Here is a 22,369-nt window from a genome sequence, read left to right as displayed (position 1 = left end):
TATATATATATATATATACACACACACACACATATATAGACATACGTATGTACGTATCTCTGTATCTCTATGTTAAAGCCCTATGCATGTCTTTTTTTTTCTAACACCTGAGCCCTTATAACTTCTTTATACAATATCGTTTTTTAATCATTTTTATTAGACAGTGCTATTATGAGTCTAACAGTACTATATAATGTATTTTTGATTTATTTTGTACAACTGCTTCACTTGTATCTGACAAATCAACAAAGGAAGCAGCAGCGGGTACAACATCATCATCATCATCATCACACCGTACGTCCATGTCTGTAATTCTGCCTGACTGAGACATATCACTGTTATCTACATCCTCTGTCAATGATGGTTGCGCATCACTCATTTCTTCAAACTGATGTGTCAATAACTCCTCTGACAGATCAAGTGAAGCGTCTGTGGTGCTAGTGTTGGTGGTGGCGGCAGGCGGGCGAGTGGTCACTTGAGAGGTGCCCGAAGCTAAGCTGGAGGTGGATGGTGCATCAAGGTTCTGAGCGGAAGCTGTAGAAGATTGGGTGCCCTGTGTTAGCCAGTCAACTAGGTCCTCCTCAGAACTTTTCGGGTTCATGGTACGTGGCCTCTGAACACTGGGCATTATTGTAGGGTCAAAGGGAATCACAGCACCACCACCACGACGGCACCTGCGGGGTGGCCTGCCTCTGCCTGTCATTTTTTTTTAAATGTACACTTACACTACTATTAAACAAGATATGAGTGGTGGCACTGGGCAAGTGGGCACAGTATACGCTGTGAGCCTGACACAAAAAAGCAGACTGATGTTTCACAGTCAAAAAAGTTTATTTTTTATTAAATGTACACTTACACTACTATTAAACAAGATATGAGTGGTGGAACTGGGCAAGTGGGCACAGTATACACTGTGAGCCTGGCACACACGCTGGCAAACAGGCAACTGAAATTAGATTACACAAGCAGACTGATGTTTCACAGTCAAAAAAGTTTTTTTTACAAAATTTACACTACTGTTACAACAGATATGAGTGGTGGCACTAGTTGGCAAGTGGGCCTGGCACACACGCTGACAGGCAGGCAGGCAACTGCAATTAGATTACACTAGCAGACTGATGTTTCACAGTCAAAAAAGTTTTTTTTTTAATTTACACTACTGTTACAACAGATATGAGTGGTGGCACTAGTTGGCAAGTGGGCTTGGCACACACGCTGGCAGACAGGCAACTGCAATTAGATTACACTAGCAGACTGATGTTTAATAGTCAAAAAAGTTTTTTTTTTTTAAATTTACACTACTGTTACAACAGATATGAGTGGTGGCACTAGTTGGCAAGTGGGCATGGCACACACGCTGGCAGGCAGGCAACTGCAATTAGATTACACTAGCAGACTGATGTTTCAAGTCAAAAAAGTTTTTTTTTACAAAATTTACACTACTGTTACAACAGATATTAGTGGTTGCACTAGTTGGCAAGTGGGCCTGGCACACACGCTGGCAGACAGGCAACTGCAATTAGATTACACTAGCAGACTGATGTTTCACAGTCAAAAAAGTTTTTTTTTTAAATTTACACTACTGTTACAACAGATATGAGTGGTGGCACTAGTTGGCAAGTGGGCCTGGCACACACGCTGGCAGGCAGGCAACTGCAATTAGATTACACTAGCAGACTGATGTTTCACAGTCAAAAAGTTTTTTTTTTTTAAATTTACACTACTGTTACAACAGATATGAGTGGTGGCACTGCAGGCAGGCAACTGCAATTAGATTACACTAGCAGACTGATGTTTTACAGTCAAAATTACACAGGCAAAAAAAAAACTGATGTTCTAGCCCTAAAAAGGGCTTTTTGGGGTGCTGTCCTTACAGCAGAGATCAGATGAGTCCTTCAGGACTGTAGTGGACACAATACACTAGCCCTATAAAATCAGCAGCAGCTACACTATCCCTCCTCTCACTAGGAATGCAGGATCAGAATGAATCTAAAATGGCTGCTTTTCAGGAGCTGGGAGGGTCTGGGAGGGAGTGTCTGCTGCTGATTGGCTGAAATGTGTCTGCAGACTGTGAGATACAGGGTCAAAGTTTACTCAATGATGATGAATAGGGGGCGGATTGAACATCGCATATGTTCGCCCGCCGCTGCGAACAAGCGAACAAGCTATGTTCGCCGGGAACTATTCGCCGGCGAACAATTTGCGACATCACTACCCATAATGCCTGTTACCCACAATACTAGTCCATCTGAGAGAGACTAAAATAAAGCCCACTGGAGGTGCTGAACCATGATTGAGTACACGTTTGGTGTACTGAAATCATGGTTCAGGTGTTTAGATCACTCCAATGGAACGTTGCTCTAGTCTTCCCAAAAGGTCAGAGAGATCATAGTGGCCTTTGGGGAAAATACCACTGGACAGGGTTGTGGAAAAGGAGCTTGATGGATTTGGGTAGATTCCAGGGAGCAGCAAGGTTCAAGACAACATCATATGTATGTGCTTCCAAGGTACATATCTTCACCTTTGACTACTGACTTTACCCATCTCATTTATCTGTATCATATTAACTATAGTTGTATGGGTCTCAGTGCCCCAATTGTGTAAAACATGTGAAAGGGATAGTAAGCATTTGGATATTTCATTTTAGATATTAAAAATCTGCACATGAACGTTACTTGAATTTATCTATGAATCTTTCATATGCCCCCAGTCTTTCATATGCCCCTTGTCATGGTCATGACATATGAATAGTATTCCATTTATTATTGTCAGTAATTAGAAAATAGAACATTACAGACTTCTGAAGCAAAGCAAAATACATTTCTTACTCTATTTCTATTTAAATAATAGTGCAAGATATGAACTATGATGACTGTGGCTATCCTTGCATACAAAAGATATGATTGTCTTCCACAAATAAGGCAAATGTTTGTTGAATGTTTTCAGTTGTAAAATAATTGCACAAATGTATTTTATACAAAATAAGCATTAAAATAAATTTAAACTACTCATCCAAATAAAAGTAGTCTATGGGGGATATTTATCAAAGGTCTGGCGGACCTGATCCGACAGTGCGGATCAGGACTGCCAGACCTCGCTGAATGTGGAGAGCAATACGCTCTCCGTATTCAGCATTGCCTCCAGCAGCTCTTGTGAGCTGCTGGTGCAATGCCGCCCCCTGCAGCTTTGCGGCCAATCGGCCGCCAGCAGGGGGGTGTCAATCAACCCGATCATATTCGATCGGGTTGAATTGTGGCAAAGTCTGTCCGCCTGCTCAGAGCAGGCGGACAGGGTTATAGAGCAGCGGTCTTTAAACCACTGCTTTATAATTAGCGTTTCTGGCGAGCTTGCAGGCTCGCCAGAAACACGGGGCCTCAAGCTCCATCCGGAGCTTGATAGATATGCCCCTATACCTTAATTTAAGATAAATGTTTTAAAATATGCATAATTTTATAACATGCATCCATTCTACTTTAAATATAATATAATTTAATATAATTTTAGGGGGAAAAAAACATGGAAAATAACCAGATCTATAATTTTTATCCTTTTTTGTCGACTAATGATCTATAGCAAAGCACCTGTTTTGAAGAAACAAAGGCACAAACACCTAACACAGATGAGTTTCCTATAGTTTAGTTATGTATTTTGACATGAACTATAGAAACACAGGCATTCCGAAACTTCCTGAAGAGAGGCACCTGCCATCTTTGCTTTCCTAGATGAGAATCTCATGTACCAGGTGCTTATTGGTGATGAAGACATTTCAACTAGCCAAAACAATTCAGTTTGGCAGAATAATTGTCAGCTTTCTATCCTGTACAATCTCATAGCGCAACTGTGAATATTTTTCAGAATAAGAAAAATGACATGATCTTGCATACTTTCATGATCATGACAATCAATGTTAGGATAGTTTGTCCAAATTCAAAATCTAGCATTAAAGCGTTTATAAAAATATGAACATTATCATTCATCAAGAAAGCAAGAGGCAAATCGGTTTCCTTCACTAAGAATAGCATACAATATGGTTTTACAAGTAAATAATAAAAAAGATTTAACAGATAATTTTGGCACACCCAGTAGGTTCAATCGATAGCACAGGTTGCATTATCAACACTCATATTATTGGTGAGTTATATGTTGCAAGCACTAAAAAATGTAGCATGCTTGGATACCTTAAAGGGACAGTACACTGTAAAATTGTTTTTCCATTAATGTATTTTAAATGACTTGATATACCAACTGCAGAGTATAAAATATTTGAGAAATTTCATTTTCATGCTTATTTATGTATATGAAGTAGCTGATTTTGTGCTTTGAAACCACAGCCTATTACAATGGGTTGAACTTAAAGGTGATATCAGATCTTATTATGTTCTAAGTTTATGTAAACAGACTTGCTTCCTTATCTTTTATTTGGCTGGAACACCAAAGCTCAATACTTAGAGAGACCAATTGAAAATGATAATTTTATTACTTAACTATCCTGCATCCCACTGAGAGTGTAATCTCTTCTGCTGGCTGTGTATACTTAGGCTATTCAATAGCCTATACTCCAGTATTAATTTGTTCACTATAGGTGGCGATACCACAGGCTAAATCAGCTATTTCAAATGCTGAAATAGGAGTAAAGGAGCTACTTGTAACCAATTTAATACACTCTAGCAGGTTAAAAGGATCATTGGGAATAATTTAAAGGGGAGAACATTTTTGGGTGAACTGTCCCTTTAAGTAACATGTAAAGGCTAAATAAATGCATTACAAAACACATATATAATAACTATACATATATATATATATATATATATATATATATATATATATATATATATATATAGTATATGAAGAATTACACTATTTCACTATTTGACCTTCAGCTTTCCACTCGTGCAGTAAATTAGTTTTTCAGAGCATCCCCTAAGAATTCTTAAATGTGATGGATTTAGTGCAGCAGCGGTATCTGACCTCCAGATGTTAGTGTTTCCTAGTTTTTTGTTTGAGCGCAGATATTTACATTCAGCTTGTAAAAATCAAAGTGCTATGGATTGTGGTCAAGCTTCACTTGTAATCTAGGACAACATGCACACATACAATATACCCACGATGCCCCTGCTCATATAGGATTATTATTTATGTACTGGTTTGACTATTATATTGCAACAAAAGAGGTTCAGTTTCAGTTCACACATGAAAATTGTATCATTATTCAATACTGTGTAATAGGATCATTTACATTGCATTTTTAATGCAGATGGCGACACTTATTGTAAGTTTCTGCCAGTGGCAGAGAACCGAGGCCTCCCACAGTTAAATACAGTAAAACGCCTCTTGGCAAAAAAATGTACTTTAACTGTAAATACTGCCACCTGAAGAGAGATAGCAGAATATAGTTTAGAAAATCTGGTTTCTTTAAATGCTGCAGTTCACATTACACTGAGGCAAATTTTATCATCTTCCTGTACAAGTAAATAATCTAAAAATTGCAGCTCCAAATTTTGTTTATTCCAATGCCTGAAATGCAGTCTTCCATATACAGGATATACAAAACACCACCCTCTTAACCCCTTAACGACCGACGTATGGGGTACGTCCTGCAAAAAAATGCAATTAACGACCGACGACGTACCCCATACGTTGTTGGTCTTTGAAAGCGGCGGAAGCGATCCTGATAGCTTCCAGCCCCTTTCATGTTATTGCAGTGATTCCTCAATATCGAGGCATCCTGCAATAACACTTCTTAGCCATCTGATGCAGGAGAGCCACTCTGTGCATGGGGGGCGGTGGGCGGGTGCGTGCATGGGGCGGGAGCGGGTGGGAACCGCTACACTATGGAACATTTTTAAAACTAAAGTGGGAGAGAGGAGGGAGGGAATAGGGATCTAAGGGATCTGGGAGGGGGGTGGGGGGTTGGTATTTGGGGGGGAGCTACACTACAGAAAAATAGGGGGAAAAAACATTTTATTGTAAACAGCTGCCAGTACCCAAGATAGCGAAAATAAGGTAGAGGGGGAGGGTTAGAGAGCTGTTTGGGGAGGGGGGATCAGGGAGGTTGCGGGCTAAGGGGGGATCCTACACAGCAGAATATGGCTTAAAAAAAAACAACTTTTATTTTAGTATTGGCAGACTTTCTGCCAGTACTTAAGATGGCGGGGACAATTGTGGGGTGGGGGAGGAAAGAGAGCTGTTAAATTAACCCTGCAAGCTCCCTACAAGCTACCAAATTAACCCCTTCACTGCTAGACATAATACAGGTGTGATGCACAGAAGCATTTAGCGGCCTTCTAATTACCAAAAAGCAACGCCAAAGCCATATACTGTATGTCTGCTATTTCTGAACAAAGGGGATCCCAGAGAAGCATTTACAACTATGTGTGCCATAATTGCACAAGCTGTTTGCAAATAATTTCAGTGAGAAACCTAAAGTTTGTGAAAAAGTGAACGATTTTTTATTTGATCGCATTTGGCGGTGAAATGGTTGCATGAAATATACCAAAATGGACCTAGATCAATACTTTGGAATGTCTTCTAAAAAAAATATATACATGTCAAGGAATATTCAGGGATTCCTGAAAGATATCAGATTTCCAATGTAACTATCGCTAATTTTGAAAAAAAGGGTTTAGAAATATCAAAGTGCTACTTGTATTTATTGTCCTATAACTTGCAAAAAAAGCAAAGAACATGTAAACATTGGGTATTTCTAAACTCAGGACAAAATTTAGAAACTATTTAGCATGGGTGTTTTTTGGTCGTTATAGATGTGTAACAGATTTTGGGGGTCAAAGTTATTCATTTTTTCCTCATATTTTATAATTTTTTTTATAGTAAATTATAAGATATGATGAAAATAATGGTATCTTTAGAAAGTGCCCCTCTCCCACCAAGAAGAACTTGCACTTACATGCATCGCTGTCTGACATGATGACAGCTCCTCAGTATGAAAGGACACCTTCTTACTCACAGAGACTAGGGTAACATCGATAGCCAAGTAACTTAGGTATCTGAGGGCAAGGCAGCATAGGCAAAGAAACAGAGCAAGTACCGCTTTTCAAGTTCCCCACCGCTTTAAAGCCACCGCAGCTCGACCACAAAGACTAACGTGGGATAAGGCTATACCCTGTATCTTGATTGAAGTCTTAATCTTCACAAAAATACTAATTAATTATACACTAAACTTCACCTCCTCCATGCACATAAAGGCAAAGAGAATGACTGGGGTTTATGGGTAGGGAAGTGATACTTAACAGTTTTTCCTGTGGTGCTCTTTGCCTCCTCCTGCTGGCGAGGAGTGGTATTCCCAACAGTAATTACAGATGAACCCGTGGACTCACCACATCTTTAAAAAAAAGTTGTTTAAAATCATTTCTAAATCATGAAAGAACATTTTTTTTTGTTTTGTTTCCCCTTAAGCAAGGATATTAGAACACCTGAGAAACACAGAGTAACCTAATTCTACTATCTCAGTGGCAAAACATTTTACAATATGTGGCATGAACAGTTTCTACTTTCAGGTCATTAAACACACCCCTAGACCATCCAGAGGAAGCAATAGGAAAAAATAAATATGTGGATATTCACATTAAAAGGAAATAAAACCCAAAACATTTATTTCATGATTCAGATAGACCTTACAATTTGAAACAACATTCCAATATATTTATATAGGCTTATTTGCTTTGTTCTCTTGGTATCCTTTGTTGAAGGAATAGCAGTGCACTACTGGGACCTAGCTGAACATATCAAGTTATCCAATGAGTAGGGGCATATCTGCAGCTACCAATCAGCAGCTAGCTCCCAGTCATGCATTGCTACTACCTAGGAATGAAAAAAGGATAGCAAGAGAACCAAGCAAATTAGATCATATAATTAAATTGGAAAGTTATTTAAAATTGCATGATCTATATGGGGTTTTATGTCCCTTAACTATCAGCTCTGAAGATTAAATTAAGAATGGGGGGCCTCATAACATATACTGCGCAAGCGCTGAAGCCCGCGCCACTCGTAATTTCACCTTGCACATTGGGGTAATACATAAACCCGCCAGTAGTTCATAAAGTGGAGTAAGTCGGATAAACTAGCGATGTCCAGAAATGAGTGTAAATACAAATTTCTGGAGTCGCCAGAAACTGCCGGCGCTGTTCAAATCAGCCAATAAGATTTCAGTAGCTCTCATCCTATTGGCTGATTTGAATTTGAAGAATCAAATCAGCTAATAGGAATTCAAGGGACGCCATTTTTACCTCAAATTTCCTATTCAGTGTTCGGGGGCGATCATACGAAGAGGATCCTCCACGCTCCATGGCTCTGCGGTCACCGGTCTTCAGTTCCGCGGTCGCCGGTCTTCAGTTCCGTGGTCCTGGATGAAGATAGAAGAGGTCGCTGCTTGGAAGAAGACTTCACCGCAGGACTTCAGGAACCGGTCGCCACTTGGAAGAGGACTTCACCGCCGGACTTCAGGAACCGTGAGTACCTATCTGGGGGTTAGTTAGGCTTTTTTTTTTTTTTTAAATGTTTTTATTTTTTAGATTAGGGTTATGCCCATACAAATGCCCCTTTAGGGGCAATGGGTAGTTTAGTTTTTTTTGTGTTAGTTTTTTTTTATTTTCGGGGGTTTGGTGGTGGTGGGGGGTTTACTTTTAGAGGGGGGACAGTATTTTTTTAAGGAAAATAGCTGTTTAACTTAGGGCACTGCCCTGCAAAAGGCCCTTTTAAGGGCTATTGATAGTTTAGTATTAGATTAGGGGGTGCTTTTATTTTGGGGGCTTTTTTATTGAGGGCTTTTTTTTTCATAGGGTATCATTTTGTTATTTTTGATAATTTTGTTTTTTTATTTTCTGTAATGTTAGACTTTTTATTTTCTGTAATTTTAGCTTTTTTTATTTCTGTAATTTTAGCTTAATTTAAACTTAGTATTTTTTATTTTTAAAATTAATGTTAGTTTTTTTAGTTTAATTGTAGTTTTATTTTAATTTATGTAATGGGGTTAATTTAGGGGATGTTAGGTTGGGAGGCTTAGTGATTAGTTATTTGCGTTGTGGGCTTTGGTGGTTTAGGGGTTAATAGATTTCTTAGCATTATTGCGTTATGTGGGTTTGGTGGATTAGGGGTTAATAGTTTAATAGGTTTATTGCATTGTGGGTTGATGGCGGATTAGGGGTTAATAGTTTTAATAGATAGTTTGCGATGTTGGGGTTGGCGGATTTAGGGGGTAAAACGTATTAGGTACTTTGCGATGTGGGTGAATTGCGGATTAGGGGTTAATAGTTTAATTAGGCATATAGCATTGTGGGGGGTTGTTGGTTTAGGGGTTTATACTTTTATTATTAGTTCTGATGTTGGTAATTGGTGGATTAGGGGTTAATTAACTTTCGGCTAGATTACGAGTTTTGCGGTAAGAGCGGCTCAGTGCTAGTTATTGTCACCACTCACCTCTCTATAGCGCTGCTATTACAGGTTTGCAAAAACCTGGCGTTAGCAGGCAAGAAGTGAGCGTAGAGCAAAATTGTGCTCCAATACCAGCACGGCTTTGAGCTGGTTTTACGTGCTCGTGCACGATTTCCAAATAGACATCAATGGGGAGAGCCAGCTGAAAAAAGCCTAACACCTGCAATAAAGGAGCGTAAAGCTCCGTAACGCTGCCCCATTGATTCCTATGGGGAAAGAAAAACTTATATTTACACCTAACACCCTAACATAAACCCGAGTCTAAACACCCCTAATCTGCGATCCCCGACATCGCCGCCACCTACATTACACTTATTAACCCCTAATCTGCTGCCCCCGACATCGCCGCCACCTACATTACACTTATTAAAACCTAATCTGCCGTCCCTGACGCCGCCACCGACATTATACTTATTAACCCCTAATCTGACGCCCCAATGTCGCCACCACCTACATTACAATTATTAACCCCTAATCTGACGCCCCCCGACAATGCCGACACCTACATTATACTTATTAACCCCTAATCTGCCACCTCTGAACTCGCCGCCACCTACATTACACTTATTAACCCTTAATCTGCCACCCCTAACATCGCTGCCACCTACCTACATTTATTAACCCCTAATCTGCCGCCCCCAACGTCGCCGCCACTATACTAAAGTTATTAACCCCTAACCCTAAATCTAACGCCCACTAACTTTAATGTAATTAAAATAAATGTAAATAAAACCTGCTATTAATAACTAAATAATTCCTATTTAAAACTAAATACTTGCCTATAAAATAAACCCTAAGCTAGCTACAAAATAACTGATAGTTACATTGTATCTATCTTAGGTTTTATTTTTATTTCACAGTTAAATTTGTATTTATTTTAACTAGGTAGACTAGTTAGTAAATAGTTATTAACTATTTACTAACTACCTAGCTAAAATAAATACAAATTTACCTGTAAAATAAAACCTAACCTGAGTTACACTAACACCTAACCTTACACTACAATTAAATCAATTACATTTATTAAATACAATTAACTAAATTTAAAAAACCCCATTAATTACACAAAAGAAAAAAGAAATTATCAAATAATAAATAACTAATTACACCTAATCTAAAAGCCCCCCCAAAATAAAAAACCCTAGCCTACAATAAACTACCAATGGCCCTTAAAAGGTCCTTTTGCGGGGCATTGCCCCAAAGAAATCAGCTGTTTTACCTGTAAAAAAAAATACAAACAACCACCCCAACAGTAAAACCCACCACCCACAGAACCAAAAGGGCATTTCTAAGGGCATTGCCCTTAAAAGGGCATTTAGCTCTTTTTCCGCCCAAACCCTAAGCAAAAAATAAAATCCACCCAATAAAACCTTAAAAAAAAAAAACACTAACACTAACCCCCGAAGATCCACTTACAATTTTTGAAGACCCGACATCCATCCTCAACGAAGCGGCAGAAGTCCTCAGCAAAGACAGCAGAAGTCTTCATCCAAGCGGGCCGAAGTCTTCAATCAAGCGGGCCGAAGTCTTCATCCAAGCCGGCAAAAGTCTTCATCCAGACGGCATCTTCTATCTTCATCTATCTGGCGCGGAACGGCTCCATCTTCAAAACATCCGGCGTGGAGCATCCTCTTCTGACAACGGCTCTTCTCGAATGAAGGTTCCTTTAAGTGATGTCATCCAAGATGGCGTCCCTTGAATTCTGATTGGCTGATAGAATTCTATCAGCCAAACGGAATTAAAGGTGAAAAAATCCTATTGGCTGATGCAATCAGCCAATAGTACTGAGCTTGCATTCTATTGGCTGTTCCAAGTAAAAATAGCGGCCGACGGGTGAAATATATGTTCCGCATTTATATGTGGCGCCGTATATGTAATACCAAAATCGTGTCAAAAATGGTGGTGCCGTCATTTGCGGCGACGCCGCATATGTAACGGATGTGGATTTAAACAAATAATATCTTTGAGAATTATAATGAATAATGCTATCAACTATAACAAACTACATGTTTCATCATCCTTTCCGCATATTGATTAAACTGGTGTTTTTGACATAAAGGTTTTAGACTACAAATAGCTAATCTCACTGCCATTACCTTATCACTTACTAATGCAAAATGTATCTGATGGCTTGTTTAAAATTTGCTTGTCATCCTGTTTTTAATGCATACTTAAAGGGACAGTTAAACTTTCATGATTCAGATAGGGCAGGCAATTTTAAATAACTTTCTAATTTCCTTTTATCATCAAACTGGCTTTGTTTTCTTTGTGCTCTTTGTTGCAAGCTAAACCTAGGTAGGAGTATTAAACTGATTTCTAAGCCGTTCAAGGACACCTCTTATCTTAGTGCATTTTGACAGTTTTCAGCAGTTAGACAGTGCTAGTTAATGTGTGCCCTATAAATAACATTATGCTCACTCCCATGGAGTTATTTATGAGTTAGCACTGATTAGCTAAAATGCAAATCTGTCTAAAGAACTGAGATAAGGGGCAGTCTGCAGAGGCTTAGGTAATCACAGATATAAAAAGTGCATTAATATACCAGTGTTGGTTATTAAAAACTGGGGAGTGCACAGGGGTCAAGTCGAGCGGGAACGCATGGCAACGGAGTTCATGCACTATTTTTGCAAGAGGAACTAATTTCCCTGGACAGAGAACAGAAACACTTCAGTAAACACTGCTGCTGCTGGTGGGAGGAGATGGAGCACAGTCTGGTTAGAGGGATAGTGAGATCCTCTAGTAATGGGCAGTAACACTTTCTACAATACACTAAATGCAAGTTTTTCAGCAGTCCTGCTGTGTGATCACCCTGCACTGTGTGTAACACGTGGTGCTTACATTTCTGTGTGGCTTGCTCTGGGGATATTTAGCTCCCCTTAGCAGAAATAGGACTATTGCATCTTAAGTGGGTGAGGCTCTGTGACAGAGAAGTATTCTCAGGCCCAAAAGCAACCATTCAAACCTTCATTTGATTTAATTTGCTTTCATTAACTAAAGTGTAAATATTATATACATATAAATACAGTGTTTGTGTGTGTAAGTGTGTGCATGCATTTAAAACAATATTAATTGCGAGGGGGGTGGAAGTCTTGGTGAGTTCCCACACTTTTTTGTAGGACTTGACCCCTGGAAGTGTGTAACAAAGGCATTATCTATCTTTTTAAACAATAAAACATTTCAAGTAGACTGTCCCTGTTGGAGACAAAGGGTGGGGTACATGGTTGCTGGGCAAGCTGGTTGTAACACTAGATCAGACAAATATAGCAAGCTCCAGTTTGAAGAATTTGCTTGGAAGTGTGTTCTGATCTGCATCAAGTCAGATGGTATGTGTCTCTGAATATATAAGGTTAAAGAAAGATTTAAAAACAGTTTAAGAGACTGAGGAATAGATTTCCAAAGAATTTGTGCAGCAATAAAATAAGTACTGAAGGTAGAGGAAGAGGTGGTGATATTAGCATTTAAAAAGTGGACAGAGCCATGTAGTCATCTAGTGTAGTCTACAGAGATAAGACAAAGGGATTTCAAGGGTGTTGTTATATGGCAGGATTTGTAGGCAACGTTTAGGTCTTTTGATTTAAAGGGACACTGTACCCAAAAATTTTCTTTCATGATTCAGATTGAGCATGAAATTTTAAGCAACTTTCTAATTTACTCCTATTATCAAATTTTCTTCATTCTCTTGGTATCTTTATTTAAAATGCAAAAATGTAAGTTTAGATGCCGGCCCATTTTTGGTGAACAACCTGGGTTGTCCTTGCTGATTGGTGGATAAATTCATCCACCAATAAAAATTGCTGTCCAGAGTTCTGAACCCAAAAAAAGCATAGATGCCTTCTTTTTTCAAATAAAGATAGCAAGAGAACAAAGAAAAATTGATAAATTAGAAAGTTGCTTAAAATTGCATGCTCTTTCTGAATTACAAAACAAAATTTTTGGGTTCAGTGTCCCTTTAATACTAGAGGCGAATGGGAGCTGGAGAAGGGGAGGTGGATATCTGGTTGGAGCATATAGGATAAATTGTAGTAGAGATAGTACAAGCACTAACTTATTTACATTTCATTTACATCAAAGCATAAAATCTTTTACATTTGATTTTTTTTGGTAAAATATCTATCTATAACTACACACACACACACACATATATATATATATATATAAAGTAAAGAAAAGAAATAGGCACATACAAGGGTGATCCACAAAGTCTAACCTAATACACTAATACATACAATATGATAAACAGAGAAGAATATATGTAATTGTAAAATTACCATAAAGGCTCTCAATTGATATTAAATAAATGTCTATATATTCATAATAAAATTCTGTCAAAACGCATAAACATAAAAAAGTTAAAACAAATAAAAATATGAGTAAAAATGACCAAAATAGGAGCACTCAATCTGAACAAGCACTCAGTTTCCGTTGCTCCAGTGATCTTACTTCGGTCCTACCTGGGTATAGTAGGCTCCCCTTGCCATGTAGCAGTTGCCCAAGGGGTTCCTCTGACAAAGAAGGTGTGTACATTGGTAACCTTCGAAACGCGTAAGGAGAACTACACAGACTCTGACTTTCGGGACTTTGTTAACCTGGAATGGTTTTATACTGCTGCAATCAGATTGGAGTAGGGAGATTCACATTTTTTATTGCTGATACTGATACCTCATACTATATTAAGGTTATATAGTGTAAGCAGGTTTTACCATTGTGTGTTAAATAAATATTAGTATTTTTTTACATACAATGTTGCACTAGTGTGTTTTCTCTTTTATCTTCCTTGGACAACGGCTATGTGGAAAGGGCAGCCTACCATACCCAGGTAGGACCGAAATAAGATCACTGGAGCAACGGAAACTGAAAACTTGTCCATATCGAGTGCGGCACTTACCTCATCAGATTGATGTTATTTAAATAATATTTAAATTCGTATGGGATTGGATTCCCACATCGATACAAGATATATGGCTCTTGATTAACAGATTTTGGACTTCCATTGAATAATCCATTTCTATATTGAGGTGGTTGTTGGAATTCCCACTTAACTGACTGTGCTACTATTTTGGTCATTTTTACTCATATATTTTTATTTGTTTTAACCTTTTTATGTTTATGGGTTTTTAACAGAATGTTATTATGCATATATAGACATTTATTCAATATCAATTGAGAGCCTTTATGGTAGTTTTACATTTATATATATTTTTCTCTGTTTATTATCATATTGTATGTATAAGGTTAGACTTTGTGGATCACCCTTGTATGCGCCTATTTCTTTTCTTTGCTTTCTATTTTTTTTCTCTCATAGAAAGGGTGAATGCTCTGGCGGGGCCATTTTAATCAGTCGTTCTTAGTGTATCTAGGATGTTTTAACTACAGCGCTGGTTCTTCTCTTTCTTTATAAATATATGTATATATATATATATCCTAATACATATCTATACCTATATATAAGTACAAGTATAGCCTCTGTCACTCGTAATATTCAATATCAAATGTTATTAGAACAGCAAGACTCACAAATATTTGAGGAAAATAAGATTAAAAAGTTCTTAGTAAAATGGGATAAAGTCATCTTAAGCCAACCTAAGGAAGTTCAGCTACAAGTATTAAGATATTTCAGTAAGTCATCAGAATTTTTACAACTAATACTCTCAGATAGCTATCCTGAATTCTGGAGACAATCTATCCCATAGTTGTGAGGGGGAGAGGCGTTGGAGGACTGGGAGAGGATAAGCATCTCCTCTTCTTTTTTCTTCTTTTTTTTTTTTTTTTTTTGTTTTTGTTTTGTTTTGTTTTGTTTTTGTTTTGTTTTGTCTGGCTTTTGTTTGTTGATTTTTGAAAGGAAACTTACATATGTGGGTGAAATAACAAGCCCCTCCCATTTTATTCTTTATGCTACAACCTAATTCACTGACCAAACCTCAGCGAACTTCAGTAAGAACACTATTGTTCCACAACATTCTTTTTGCCGGGGGGGTATGACCTATACTGGGCTTTGAGCCACCCTAGTGTCTAGATCTGATAATATTAGTTTATTTCATCTTATTTTATTAAAATTCTTCTGTAACTGTTAGGTGTTTAGCTGTGTCAGTTTATAAAAATATAAAACTCCAACAATAGGGGGCATACGCATATAGTCTAGAAATCAATGTAATAAGTAGAAAATTTTGACGGTTCATATTATTGCTGTGATTGGAACACTTTAATGTACCGGAGAACAGATACTGTCTCATTTTTTTTTTTTTTTTCTTTTTCTTTTCTAGATATCATGTCAAATATGTAATCCTTTGTTATACCTTGCATGGTGTAGTACTGTGATTTGCTCTGTACACTGCTTAATGTACCTTGTGTTGGCAATAAATAAATAATAAAAAAAAAAAAAAAAAAAAAAAGAAAGGGTGATTGCTCTGGCGGGGCCATTTTAATCAGTCGTTCTTAGTGTATCTAGGATGTTTTAACTACAGCGCTGGTTCTTCTCTTTCTTTATAAATATATGTATATATATATATATCCTAATACATATCTATACCTATATATAATTATATTTGAACATTTGAATGTTAAATATTTACAGTAATACACAGTAAAACACTTTATTAAATATGAATATTGCATAAATGTTTTTTTCATGTTTTTAGCTACTGCAAAGGGCTCATATATATATACATATATATATATATATATATATATATATATATATATACAGGTAGCCCTCAGTTTACGCCGGGGTTAGGTTCCAGAAGGAATGGTTGTAAATTGAAACCGTTGTAAATTGAAACCCAGTTTATAATGTAAGTCAATGGGAAGTGATGGAGTTAGGTTCCAGGCCCCTCTCAAAATTGCCATAAGTAACACCTAATACATTATTTTTAAAGCTTTGAAATGAAGACTTTAAATGCTAACAGCATTATAAACCTAATAAAATAATCACACAACACAAAATATATAATTAAACTAAGTTAAATGAACAAAAACATTTGCTAGACAGCATTATAAACCTAATAAAATAATCAAACACAGACTTCACTTGCATTTTTCTGCAAACAGTTCTTTCTATGCATTCCAATCTGGACTGATTTATAGACAGGAAGATCTTGTTCCTTTGAAATCTGCTCGATAGCGCAGGTCTTGTTAAACTGATTAATTTCAGCTTGCTTGGCTTTACTGCAACACAAGCGGACAGCTCCACCTACTGGCTATTTTAATAAATGCACTGCTTCTCAATGCTTTTCAATAGCAGTCACATGAATGGAAAAAAAGGTTGTTATTCTGAAACGGTGTAAATTGAACCGTTGTAAACCGAGGGTCACCTGTATATATATATATATATATATATATATATATATATATATATATATATATATATGCTGTATGTGTGTGTATACAAATGTATTTATGTGATATATGTCTGTAAATACATAAATACATATGCACACACATATTCACATATATATAAATATTTAGACGTGTATGTATTAGGGATGGGCGAATGTTTCGCAACATTCGAAAAACGGCACGAATTTTAACACATTCGTTCGTTCGAATCGAATTTCGAATGTTTACATAACATTCTAACATTCGATTTTCGAATGTTCGGTTTCGAATTTTACGATTACATTCGAAAATATTATTTTAGAAAAATTCAAATTTAGATTGTAATAGTATTTCTAATGCTTTTTCTTTAAATGTAATATTCGAATTATGCAATATTTGAAATTGAAAAATTCGAATTTAGATTGTAATAGTATTTTTAATGCTTTTTCTTTAAATGTAATATTTGAATTATGCAATACGTGTATTCGAATTCAAAAATTTTAATTTAGATTGTAATAGTATTTCTAATGCTTTTTCTTTAAATTTAATATTCGAATTATGCAATATTTGAATTCGAAAAATTCGAATTTAGATTGTAATAGTATTTCTAATGCTTTTTCTTTAAATGTAATAATCGAATTATGCAATATTCGAATTCGAAAAATTAGAATTTATATTGGAATTCGAAAAATTTGAATTTATATGTTTGTAATAGTATTTCTAATAATTTCTTTAAATGTAATATTCGAATTATGCAATATTCTATATGGAAACATTCGAAATGATATATTTGTATCTATTATGTATCAATTTACTAGATTCCTGCCCTACCACATGAACTATTGAACTTCTGAATAGTATTTGTTAAATAGAATGTTAAATTCGAAATTTCGAATGTGGACATTCAATATAATTATAAACATTCGAATTCGAAAGTGACATTTGAAAACTGTAAATAACATTCGATTTTCGAATTTTTAAGAATATTCGTTCTTATCAACATTCGGATTTAGAATTCGAATTTCGGTAATAACATTCGTTCTACATTCGAAATTCGAAAATTTACACATTCGTCCATCCCTAGTATGTATGTATCTTTATGTTAAAGCCCCTTGTACCTACCTACATTTATTAACCCCTAATCTGCCGCCCCCCAACGTCGCCGCCACTATACTAAAGTTATTAACCCCTAACCCTAAGTCTAACCCTAACACCCACTAACTTTAATGTAATTAAAATAAATGTAAATAAAACCTGCTATTAATAACTAAATAATTCCTATTTAAAACTAAATACTTGTCTATAAAATAAACCCTAAGCTAGCTACAAAATAACTGATAGTTACATTGTATCTATCTTAGGTTTTATTTTTATTTCACAGTTAAATTTGTATTTATTTTAACTAGGTAGACTAGTTAGTAAATAGTTATTAACTATTTACTAACTACCTAGCTAAAATAAATACAAATTTACCTGTAAAATAAAACCTAACCTGAGTTACACTAACACCTAACCTTACACTACAATTAAATCAATTACATTTATTAAATACAATTAACTAAATTTAAAAAACCCCACTAAATTACACAAAATAAAAAAGAAATTATCAAATAATAAATAACTAATTACACCTAATCTAATAGCCCTATCAAAATAAAAAAGCCCCCCAAAATAAAAAACCCTAGCCTACAATAAACTACCAATGGCTCTTAAAAGGGTCTTTTGCGGGGCATTGCCCCAAAGAAATCAGTTCTTTTACCTGTAAAAAAAAATACAAACAACCACCCCAACAGTAAAACTCACCACCCACACAACCAAAAGGGCATTTCTAAGGGCATTGCCCTTAAAAGGGCATTTAGCTCTTTTTCCGCCCAAACCCTAAGCAAAAAATAAAACCCACCCAATAAACCCTTAAAAAAAAAACCACTAACACTAACCCCCAAAGATCCACTTACAGTTTTTGAAGACCCGACATCCATCCTCAACGAAGCGGCAGAAGTCGCTTCATCCAAGTGGGCCGAAGTCTTCAATCAAGCGGGCCGAAGTCTTCATCCAAGCCGGCAGAAGTCTTCATCCAAACGACATCTTCTATCTTCATCTATCCGGCGCGGAACGGCTCCATCTTCAAAACATCCGGCGTGGAGCATCCTCTTCTGACGACGGCTCTTCTCAAATGAAGGTTCCTTTAAGTGACGTCATCCAAGATGGCGTCCCTTGAATTCTGATTGGCTGATAGAATTCTATCAGCCAATCGGAATTAAAGGTGAAAAAATCCTATTGGCTGATGCAATCAGCCAATAGTATTTAGCTTGCATTCTATTGGCTGTTCCAAGTAAAAATAGCGGCCGACGGGTGAAATATATGTTCCGCATTTATATGTGGCGCCGTATATGTAATACCAAAATCGTGTCAAAAATGGTGGTGCCGTCATTTGCGGCGACGCCGCATATGTAACGGATGTGGATTTAAACAAATAATATCTTTGAGAATTATAAAGAATAATGCTATCAACTATAACAAACTACATGTTTCATCATCCTTTCCGCATATTGATTAAACTGGTGTTTTTGACATAAAGGTTTTAGACTACAAATAGCTAATCTCACTGCCATTACCTTATCACTTACTAATGCAAAATGTATCTGATGGCTTGTTTAAAATTTGCTTGTCATCCTGTTTTTAATGCATACTTAAAGGGGCAGTTAAACTTTCATGATTCAGATAGGGAAGGCAATTTTAAATAACTTTCTAATTTCCTTTTATCATCAAATTGGATTTGTTTTCTTTGTACTCTTTGTTGCAAGCTAAACCTAGGTAAGAGTATTAAATTGATTTCTAAGCCGTTCAAGGACACCTCTTATCTTAGTGCATTTTGACAGTTTTCAGCAGTTAGACAGTGCTAGTTAATGTGTGCCCTATAAATAACATTATGCTCACTCCCATGGAGTTATTTATGAGTTAGCACTGATTAGCTAAAATGCAAATTTGTCTAAAGAACTGAGATAAGGGGGCAGTCTGCAGAGGCTTAGGTAATCACAGATATAAAAAGTGCATTAATATACCAGTGTTGGCATGCATTTAAAACAATATTAATTGCGAGGGGGGTGGAAGTCTTGGTGAGTTCCCACACTTTTTTGTAGGACTTGACCCCTGGAAGTGTGTAACAAAGGCATTATCAATCTTTTTAAACAATAAAACATTTCAAGTAGACTGTCCCTGTCGGAGACAAAGGGTGGGGTATATGGTTGCTGGGCAAGCTGGTTGTAACACTAGATCAGACAAATATAGCAAGCTCCAGTTTGAAGAATTTGCTTGGAAGTGTGTTCTGATCTGCATCAAGTCAGATGGTATGTGTCTCTGAATATATGAGGTTAAAGAAAGATTTAAAAACAGTTTAAGAGACTGAGGAATAGAATTCCAAAGAATATGTGCAGCAATAAAATAAGTACTGAAGGTAGAGGAAGAGGTGGTGATATTAGCATTTAAAAAGTGGAAGAGCCATGTAGTCATCTAGTGTAGTCTACAGAGATAAGACAAAGGGATTTCAAGGGTGTTGTTATATGGCAGGATTTGTAGGCAACGTTTAGGTCTTTTGATTTAAAGGGACACTGTACCCAAAAAAAATCTTTCATGATTCAGATTGAGCATGAAATTTTAAGCAACTTTCTAATTTACTCCTATTATCAAATTTTCTTCATTCTCTTGGTATCTTTATTTAAAATACAAGAATGTAAGTTTAGATACCGGCCCATTTTTGGTGAACAACCTGGGTTGTCCTTGCTGATTGGTGGATAAATTCATCCACCAATAAAAAAATTGCTGTCCAGAGTACTGAAAACAAAAAAAGCATAGATGCCTTCTTTTTTCAAATAAAGATAGCAAGAGAACAAAGAAAAATTGATAAATTAGAAAGTTGCTTAAAATTGCATGCTCTTTCTGAATTACAAAACAAAATTTTTGGGTTCAGTGTCCCTTTAATACTAGAGGCGAATGGGAGCTGGAGAAGGGGAGGTGGATATCTGGTTGGGGCATTTAGGATAAATTGTAGTAGAGATAGTACAAGCACTAGCTTATTTACATTTCATTTACATCAAAGCATAAAATCTTTTACATTTGATTTTTTTTTGTAAAATATCTATCTATAACTACACACACACACACACATATATATATATATATATAAAGTAAAGAAAAGAAATAGGCACATACAAGGGTGATCCACAAAGTCTAACCTAATACACTAATACATACAATATGATAAACAGAGAAGAATATATGTAATTGTAAAAACAGAATTTATGCTTACCTGATAAATTACTTTCTCCAACGGTGTGTCCGGTCCACAGCGTCATCCTTACTTGTGGGAATATCTCTTCCCCAACAGGAAATGGCAAAGAGTCCCAGCAAAGCTGTCCATATAGTCCCTCCTAGGCTCCGCCCACCCCAGTCATTCGACCAACGGACAGGAGGAAAAAACAGGAGAAACTATAGGATGCCGTGGTGACTGTAGTTAGAGAAAATAATTAATCAAACCTGATTAAAAAACCAGGGCGGGCCGTGGACCGGACACACCGTTGGAGAAAGTAATTTATCAGGTAAGCATAAATTCTGTTTTCTCCAACATTGGTGTGTCCGGTCCACGGCGTCATCCTTACTTGTGGGAACCAATACCAAAGCTTTAGGACACGGATGAAGGGAGGGAGCAAATCAGGTTACCTAAACAGAAGGCACCACGGCTTGCAAAACCTTTCTCCCAAAAATAGCCTCCGAAGAAGCAAAAGTATCAAATTTGTAAAATTTGGCAAAAGTGTGCAGTGAAGACCAAGTCGCTGCCTTACATATCTGATCAACAGAAGCCTCATTCTTGAAGGCCCATGTGGAAGCCACAGCCCTAGTGGAGTGAGCTGTGATTCATTCAGGAGGCTGCCATCCGGCAGTCTCGTAAGCCAATCGGATGATGCTTTTAAGCCAAAAGGAAAGAGAGGTAGAAGTCGCTTTTTGACCTCTCCTTTTACCAGAATAGACGACAAACAGAGAAGAAGTTTGTCTGAACTCTTTTGTAGCTTCTAAATAGAATTTTAGAGCACGGACTACGTCTAAATTGTGTAACAAACGTTCCTTCTTTGAAACTGGATTCGGACACAAAGAAGGTTAATATTTTTGTTAGAAACAACCTTTGGAAGAAAACCAGGCTTAGTACGCAAAACAACCTTATCTGCATGGAACACCAGATAGGGCGGAGAACACTGCAGAGCAGATAACTCAGAAACTCTTCTAGCAGAAGAAATAGCAACCAAAAACAAAACGTTCCAAGATAACAACTTAATATCTATGGAATGTAGAGGTTCAAACGTAACCCCTTGAAGAACTGAAAGAACTAGATTTAAACTCCAGGGAGGAGTCAAAGGTCTGTAAACAGGTTTGATCCTAACCAGAGCCTGAACAAATGCTTGAACATCTGGCACAGCTGCCAGTCGTTTGTGTAATAAGACAGATAAAGCAGAATCTGTCCCTTTAGAGAACTCGCTGATAATCCTTTATCCAAACCCTCTTGTAGAAAGGAAAGGATCTTAGGGATTTTGATCTTATTCCATACGAATCCCTTGGATTC

Source organism: Bombina bombina, chromosome 1 (genome assembly GCF_027579735.1).
Source record: "Bombina bombina isolate aBomBom1 chromosome 1, aBomBom1.pri, whole genome shotgun sequence".
In the NCBI taxonomy this organism is placed as follows: domain Eukaryota; kingdom Metazoa; phylum Chordata; class Amphibia; order Anura; family Bombinatoridae; genus Bombina; species Bombina bombina.
The sequence above is the reverse complement of the archived record's forward strand: the minus strand, read 5'-3'. Positions refer to the sequence as shown.